Here is a 6,482-nt window from a genome sequence, read left to right on the forward strand (position 1 = left end):
GGTCAAGTATGTGAACAGATCAAGGCTCAGAGTGGGGTGAGAAGCAGCAAGGCCAGCTGGCCCTTAGATGCCTCACCCCAGTGAAGGCTTCATTAATGGTGTCCTGGCCTTGATCTGCCTCCCGCTGCTGGGAATGTCTCTAGGGTACAAAGTGGCTGCCTTGGGAGCCTCCTTCAGGCACTAGTGAGCAAGCTGTTCTTCCGTCGGGGCCTTGGGCACAGTGACTTGTGAGGCTGGGGTGGCCCTGGGTACTGTGACTGCTGGATATTCTAGGACCTGTGGCTCTGGCACACAGTGAGCTGCCTCCAAATATGCTGGATCTCCATCCCGCGCACCGGGGAGACACTTGGACACAAATTGGCACTGGATGCCCATGTGAGGGAGATGCTTGGAAACAAGGGAATTCTTGTTGAGTTGATCCCCAGCTAGGCCAGCTCTAGGCAGATTATCGACCTAACACAGCTCCTCTAAGAGAGTGCTACAGAAAGAGGAAACATGCATTACCTGGCATCCAGCTTGGGCAGGAGAGGCAGATTCCTGGGGGGGGGAAGGGGACTGTGTTGGGCTGTGGGGGCTGCCCTGGAGAACGTCTACCACTCGACATCTAGCTCCCTTGCCTCCCTGATCCTCAACTGCCCTCGGAGTTCAAGGAAAGGCAAGCAGCTCCTAGGTGTCCAGTCCTCTGGCTGGTCAGACTAGGAGGTCACACCCAAGGAGAAGCAGACACCATCTTTGCCCCAGAAGACCTCACAGCCCAGGTGGGGAGGTGAGATTCCTAGGCTGGAAACAAGATGAGGTAGGACATGACTCAGTGCTGAAGTGTTTGCTTTGGCCCTTTGTGTGAGTGAGGGGCGGAGGAAGCCAGGAAGGAGCTGCTAGTGTGGGGGCAGAAGGAAGAGAGAAGGTGCATTTGTGTGTACCCACATGAGTGTGTGTGTGTATGTGTGTGTATGTGTGGTGTGTCGTGTGTCTGCATGTGTCACATCTGAGGTCATATCTCCGGATTCCCCCACCTTCTGTGCTATTTGCCCAGACAACCTAAAAATAATTTCCATTTAACTTTAGGATTTGTTATTTGATGCACTGGATGCTTGCCCAGCAGATATACTTTTCCACCCACACTTTATGTAAGATCAACATCAAGTTAAAATGAGTCTACATTATTTATGCACATACAAGGAGGCTAGTAGGCAAAAGGCAGACTACAGCAGCCTGGATTTCACTAGAAAGTTTATATAAAAATGGTCCCTGGCCAGGGCCAGTGGCTCTTGCCTATAATCCTAACACTTTGGGAGGCCAAGGGAGGAGGATTGCTTGAGTCTAGGTGTTTGAGACCAACGTGGGCAACATAGCGAGACCCTGTGTCTTAAAAATACAAAAATTAGCTGGGCATGGTGGCACTCGCTTATACTCCTAGATACTCTGGAAGCTGAAGTGGGAGGATCGCTTGAGCCTGGGAAACTGAGGCTGCAGTGAGCTGCGATCACACCACTGCACTCCAGCCTGTGTGACAGAGTAAGACCCTCATCTCAAGAAAAAAAGGTTCCAAAAACTGGACAGTGTGCATGGATTGGTGATCATAGCATTGATGGGGATGATAATAAAATAAAAAAGACCCTCTATGGCTACGGGGGGTGTCAGCCCCTTATTTCACCCACACATGACATAGCAATGGGCACATGGCCAGCACTCAGTGGATATTTACTGAACTTATATCTATCGATCTTCTCAATAGACATTGAGAAAAAATGTCCACATATGTACAACATCTGCAAAGATGGAGCTAGATGATTGATAATTCATCATGGACAGAGGACAACTAAATGATAGATTGAGTTTAACGTTTAGTTTATTAGAAAGATGGCTGAGGGGTGATGCTGTTATCAGAGTAAAAGATCAAAGCCACTGAGGAATGATAGATTGATAAATAACTTACTGAAGCTTGATAAAGGGGTAGGAAGAGAGATAAATTGTGGTCAATAGATCCATAGTCAGGTTCAAATAAATAGGTAGATAGGTAAACAGAAATGTAGCAGGAGAGCAAGAGAGACAGACAAGAGGGTGAGAGAGATACTGTGGTAGGCACAATAATGCCTATCCCTAAAGATGTCTGCACTGCACTCCCCAGAGCCTGTGAATACGTTCCCTGACATGGCAGAAGGCACTTTGCAGATATGATTAAATTAAGGGCCTTGAGAGGGAGGGATTATCCTGGGATTGTCCAGTGGGCCCCGTCTAATCGCATGTCCTATCACTGACCTCTCTTTCACTGTGTTGCAACCTCCCCTGTGCTCTTTTCAGTTCTTGATCATGCCAAGCTCATTTCTGCCTCAGGGCCTTTGTACTCGCTGCTGTCTGTCTGCTCCTTTTCATCACTCAAATCTCACTCAGTTTGTCTCCTTGCTTCTAGATTTTTGTCCTGAAGCCTTGAGTATACTCTGTTCCTGGGGACTGGGTTGGGGTAACGGGATGTCCAAGTTCCTCGCCTGTGCCGGCTGGCACTGTCCCCAGCCCCAAGTCCTGCCCAAGGTTGTGGGATGGAGCAGTGTGCATGAGTCATCAAGCCACAGACACAGTCCCCTTGTTGGAGGGACCTGAGCAATTACATTGTGGCTAACTCCAAGGGCTAATGGCTCAATTGAAAGGCAAGGTTAGGAATTTCCCCAAGTTCCTCAAACTCATATGGCACCAAGAGGGAACTGGAGAGTGGCAGAGCTGAGAATGGTCTGTGTGGAAGATGCTGTAACCTCTCTGAGCACTGCCATGTCCCTAGCCCGAGATGAGCCAGGCTGTGAAGGAGCAGATGGCACATCCCAGTCTCATAGGGGCCCATTACCCTTCAAGCATTCCTTTATTCACCCCACATCTAAGGAGCACCTATTCTGTACCCGACATCACACTGCCCTAGCACAGGTCAGGCCTGCCCTGAAGGAGCCTGCAGTCTAGCCAGGGAGACAGGCTGGCCAGCAAACCTTACAGGTGTACTGAATAAGCACCCAGAATTGGGGGCACACAGAGTGGGGGCCCGAGCAGCTAACGGGGCTCGAACGCAGTGAGAGACCAGCTGGAGGGATGAGGGAAGGGCATGCTGGGCAGCAGGAGCAGCCTGGCTGGGTCAGGATCCTGGGGCTGCTGTAGCAAAGTGCCACAGGCGGGGCGGCTTACAGCAGCAGACACTTATTCCCACAGTTCCGGAGAACAGACATCCCAAATTGAGGTGTTGTTAAAGCAGTGCTCCCTCCAAGGCCTTTAGTGGGGGATCCTGCCTTGCCTCTTCCAGCTTCTGGTAGTCCCTCGCATTCCTTGGCTTTTGGACGCATAACTCTGGTCTCCGCCTTCATTTTCACCTGGCCGTCTTCCCTATAGGGTCTTGCTGTGTGGTCCAGGCTCAAGTGCGCTGGCATGATCATGGCTCACTGCAGCCTTGACCTTCTGGGCTCAAGTTGATCCTCCTGCCTCAGTCTCCCAAGGAGCTGGGACTATAGGCACAGGCCACCATGCCCAGCAAATTTTTAAAAATTTTTTTGTGGAGACGGGATCTCGCTATGTTGCCCGGGCTGGTAATGAACTCCTGGGCTCAAGCAATCCTCATGCCTCAGCCTCCCAAGGTGCTGGGATTATAGGTGTGAGCCACTGCACTTGGCCCTCTTTTTAAAAAAGTAAAAATAAAAATGTTTTATTGCTACATAATAGTTGTACCTATTTGGGGGTACAGGTGATATTTGGACACATGTATACAATGTATAAAACCAAATCAAGATAGTTGGGATATCCATCACCCCAACAACTTTCCCTCTTCTTATAAGGACACCAGACATACCAGAGTAGGGCCCACTCTGATGACCTTATTTTAACACTATTAAATCTGCAAAGACTCTGTTTCCAAATACAGTCACCTTTACAGGTACAGGAGGTTAGGATTTCAACATATGTATGTGTGTGTGTATATATATATATATATACACACACACACATTTTTTTTTTTTTGAGATGGAGTTTTGCTCTTGTTGCCCAGGCTGGAGTGCAATGGCACAATCTCGGCTCACCACAATCTCTGCCTCCTGGGTTCAAGCGATTCTCCTGCCTCAGCCTCCTGAGGAGGTGGGATTACAGGCATGCGCCACCACGCCCAGCTAATTTTATTTTTAGTAGAGACGGGGTTTTTCCATGTTGGTCAGGCTGGTTTCAAACTCCCAACCTCAGGTGATCCACCTGCCTTGGCCTCCCAAAGTGCTGGGATTACAGGCATGAGCCACCGTGCCCAGCCCAATGTATATCTTTGTGTGCATGGCATGGAGACACAATTCAACCATAAGCATGGGCAAAGGCTTGGAAGGGCATGGAGCTCAGGGTAGAGCTCTCCACCGTTTACCACCTCATCACCCACAGCCTTTCTACACATTTCCCCTGGTGACTCACCAGTCCTTACACCTGCCCGGCATGCTCCCACCTCCAGACTCTTGTTCCCACAGCCCCCCTGTGTCTGTCTCAACTGCTTTCTTTCTCAATTACGAGGCCCACCTCTTCAGGGAGCTCTCTCTGACTTGGAAGTGCCGGTCCCTTCTTCTGTTTTGTTTTTTCTTTTTTGAGACAGGGTCTCTTTCTGTCACTCAGGCTGGAGTGCATTGGCGTGATTATGGGTCATTCCAGCCTCAACCTCCTGGGCGCAAGTGATCCTCCTACCTCAGCCTCCCAAAGTGTTAGGATTACAGGTGCAAGCCACCACACCAGGCCTCTTTCTCTGATTTCTGAGACTTCCACAGTCTGAGGGCTCATTTAGTCTACAACACAGTGCCCAGGTAGGCATCTTTTTACCTGTCCCCTTCAGCCTCCTGCCTGCTTCATGCCAAGCCCAGGATCAGGGAACAAGAGACCTCAAGTCCAGCCGGATGCCGTGGCTCACGACTGTAATCCCAGCACTTTGGGAGGCTGAAGTAGGTGGATCGCTTGAGCTCAGTTCAAGCCCAAAAGACCTTGAGTCCAGCCTCTCAGCCATTTCCAAATTTCCTCTGCACCCTCCCTGCACAAGTTTCTCACCTGTGCTTGGATGTCCCCATGCCCAGGGCATCTGGGCCACACTGTGTCTCCCAGGAGCTCCTTCCCACCACTTGGAGCCCCATGGAGTCCACTTGGCTTCCCAGCGACCATGGCTGCAGTGGAGCATTAGGCCATCTGAGGGACTTGCAAATGGCTCCGTAGCCCAGGGGTCTCCTTTACCCACCTGCCACATGCCAGAAATTCCACCATTAGCAAGTCTGACAGCATCCCCCCTGATAAGGACAGATGCCCCAAGGAGAGACTCTGCTGTTGAGTCGCTGGGCCAGGACTTGCTGCCAAGAGCCTGACAGCCTGTCGCTTGGTGACATCTCACTCAAGTCCTTCAGGAGACTTGCACCCCAAAGGCAGGAGGGGGCTGAAGGAGATGGGGCTCCTCTGCAGAGCTTTGTCCAAAGGCAGCAGGCTGAGAGGTGGGGGAATCTAAGGCAGCCCAGTGGCCCCGCCCTGCCCAGGGGAGAGGCTCTCAGGCCCCACAAGCTCAGCCTCTTCCTCTCTCCCCACACCCCCTTTATTCCTGCACCTCCCTGCCTGGAGAACTGCCCCCTCCACACACTCCCAGCCTTTGGGCAGTTAGTGACCTTTGGACTGGGAAAGCACTGGAGCCTCCTGGGCCCCACACCCTGGCTGGCATTTACGGGGAGCAGGGAGAGGCCCAGAACTGTCACTCTTAGGCAGGCCCAGTCCCCAGTGTCCTCAACTAGCCAGTCCTGTTCTCCCCTTTCTTCCATGGGGAGGAGCTGGGGGCAGGGAAGAGGGCTGGGCCAGTCCTGGCCAGAGGCACTGTGCTACCACTTGCCCTCAGCCCCACAGGTGCCCCTGGAGTCTGTGCAGAGGCCTAGGCAGAAGCGCTGGGGTGCTCCTGCTTTCCTGCCGGCGGGACTGGAGGATAGGATGAGGAAGTGTGCTCAGTGCCAGACCCCGAGGGTCCCAACAAGACTCATTTGGGAGGGTGAGCTAGCCCTGTCTAATAAGGAACTATTTCAGGTTTGCAGTAATCAAGTCTAGCTCGGGGCTGCCCCACATAGTCGGATAATGGAAGCCACATGTCTGCAAGCATGATTTGGCTCCTGGGCCTAGTTGTCCAGTGCAGACCCAGTGAGAGGCCTCAGCCCTGCACCCAGCTTCCAGGCCCCCACCTCCACCTCAAGACATTAGTGCAGGCCCGGTCCTAGTAGGTTCTCTGGCTAATGAAGCCTCCTGGAGCCCATAGCCCTACCAATTCTGGTTAGAGCCCACATAGCAGACACAACAAGATGCTTTTTTTTTTTTTGAAATGGAGTTTCCCTCTGTTGCCCAGGCTGGAGTACAATGGTGTGATCTCAGCTCAGTGCAACCTCCGCCTCCTGGGTTCAAGTGATTCTCCTGCCTCAGCCTCCCAAGTAGCTGGGATTACAGGTGCCTGCCACCACACCTGGCTAATTTTT

General features: G+C 51.9%; 1 long non-coding RNA gene across 1 annotated transcript; it reads right to left on the reverse strand.

Moving 5' to 3' along the window:
• Nucleotides 1–2,819: 2,819 nt before the first annotated feature.
• LOC105531317 lies at nucleotides 2,820–5,499 on the reverse strand. The gene is made up of 2 exons (XR_001004781.1): nucleotides 5,222–5,499; nucleotides 2,820–3,645 (listed from the first exon to the last, which is right to left on the reverse strand). It is a non-coding gene; the product is annotated as an uncharacterized LOC105531317 (long non-coding RNA).
• Between the last annotated feature and the right edge of the window lie 983 nt (nucleotides 5,500–6,482).

This window comes from Mandrillus leucophaeus, unplaced genomic scaffold (assembly GCF_000951045.1).
Source record: "Mandrillus leucophaeus isolate KB7577 unplaced genomic scaffold, Mleu.le_1.0 Scaffold88, whole genome shotgun sequence".
Taxonomy (NCBI): Eukaryota; Metazoa; Chordata; class Mammalia; order Primates; family Cercopithecidae; genus Mandrillus; species Mandrillus leucophaeus.